Genomic DNA, 2,053 nt, shown 5'->3' on the forward strand with positions numbered 1-2,053 from the left:
AACTGCAAGTTTATATTACAGGGAAACAAATGTGTGCTCATCGTTGTACCTTTGGAAAATCCGGAGCCGCAGCGAGAGAAGAAATCGCCCATCCTTCACCCCCCGCGGCAGCCTCGGCTGGCGGTCCAGGCCGTTCCGTCCCGCTGGCTTTCCCTTCCGAGCATTTCTACACCCGGCTGAGCTCATGCTGCATGTGCAGGCTCATATCCTGCTTTTCCAACGATGGGCTTTTTGGGTTACACAACTAACACAGGAATACAGATTTTTTAAAATTTCTTAATAAGATACATGTTCAAAATACAGAAGTAGATCAAGGAAAAAGTAAAAGAAATACATGTTCCCCAGGGTGCCACCCGCCCCAGAGGTGGCCTCTGCCAGCAGTGGGGACCCCTCCCCCCACCTCTGTGTCCGGCTGTCTGCCTGCCAGCCTGCCTGTCAACATTCTTTCTTTTCTTTTTCCATCATTGAGACCCAACTGTATGGGGCCCTTTGGGGTTTCTTTTTCCAGCTGATATCTTGGAGCTGTTCTTCGATACCTCATAGGATTAGCAAAACAGTAACCACAGCTAGCATTGCAGCAGCTCGGAGTCCGGGCCGGCCCCGCCCGGAACGCTTGGGCTGTGTTAAGGTGCGAGGTGTGCTAAAGGGCCTGTGGGCTCCATGGGTTCCAATCCAAGCTTCATCGTTTCTCAGCTGTGAGATCTCGGGCTTAACCTCTCTGTGCCTCAGTGTCTCCCCCCAAAGAATGGGTCGGACAATGTGACCTGCCCCACAGGGATGTCCAGAGGGAACATTCTTACCTAAAAGGCACCTCGAGGCGTGTCTAGCGCATAGTAAATGCTGTTTTAGTTTTTCCTCCTCCTCAGACATGGAGGCTGGAGCACAGAGAGGTTAGGTAACTTGTCCAGGTGCAGCCCCACACCCGTGGCCACAGCCCTGCCCTGCGCGGCCTCTCCACGTCCCTGCCGCCCGGCATTCCTGAGGAGGCCGTTGCATTGACCAGGCGCCGTTGTCACGGTTTCAAATAAGGCTGCCCGGAGAGCCCCCTGCACACGCCTGGTCACGTGTGCATCTGGGAGACAGGCTTCCGGGATGGAACTGCTGACTCAAACGGGACCCGCTATGCGAGCCTCACGCCCATGTCCTGCAGACCCGTGAGCAGCCGCGTCGAGGGCTGCATCCCATTCTCTTCTCTGGATGGGCCCTGGTCCACGTCCCCGTCTCCATGAGGAATCGGGGTTCCCTTTTAAGATGAGCTCACTTGAAGTGTTGCTTCCAGCTGCCCTTTCTCTACGTGGCAACCTCGGTCCTAGCATTCTTCTCAGGGAAATGCCTGCGTTTCTGTCGTTTATGGGGACCCCACCACCACCACTTGGACCCTCTCAGGACAAGCAGTTGGCATGCGCCTGCCCATTCTCCAGGCTGGGAAGCTGAGTCACAGAGGTGGTGGAGTCACACTGGAGTCGAGGACCAGGACTGCCCAGGTTTCCCATCTAGTGTACTGAGCAACCCCAGAAAGTGCCTGAGCCCCTGCAGGGCGGGCCTGGAGGAACAGGCATGGGGGTAAAGGAAGGTGTGAATGAGTGACTGAATGAAGAATGAGGAATGAATGAATGAATGAGCCGGTTTAACCAGGGAACCCAGAGGCTGACTGAGGTACAGGAAGTGCTGAGCTCATTAAGCACTTGCCACTCCTGGGCATGAGACCCTGTCTGAGCGTTTTCGATACGGATGAGCTGTGTGAGCCTCGTGATTCCCCAAGGAAGGCTGCATTGTCACCCCATTTCCCAAGAAAGAAACGGAGGCCTAGACAGATGAAGAGCCACTGCCAGGGTGGGTGGTGGGTAAAGGCCAGCAGGGTCAGGCCTCAGACCTCCTCCTCACCCTGACCCTCTGCTGCCTGCCGCAGCCTCCACCTAGCAGTGTCACCCCTGCACCCCACAGTCCCCCATCACTGGCCCCATTAGCTGCTGCCCCCCTGCACCCCACAGTCCTCCATCCCTGGCCCCATTAGCTGCTGCCTCCCCATTTCTTTCCCCTCGTCCTTTCCAGC

General features: G+C 56.3%; 1 protein-coding gene across 1 annotated transcript in view; it reads left to right on the plus strand.

Moving 5' to 3' along the window:
• Positions 1-2,053, plus strand: part of ERGIC1 (endoplasmic reticulum-golgi intermediate compartment 1) — a 101,037-nt gene that overhangs the window by 76,142 nt on the left and 22,842 nt on the right. The window lies entirely within an intron of this gene.

The sequence above is a fragment of the Myotis brandtii genome, unplaced genomic scaffold, assembly GCF_000412655.1.
Source record: "Myotis brandtii unplaced genomic scaffold, ASM41265v1 scaffold6, whole genome shotgun sequence".
Taxonomy (NCBI): domain Eukaryota; kingdom Metazoa; phylum Chordata; class Mammalia; order Chiroptera; family Vespertilionidae; genus Myotis; species Myotis brandtii.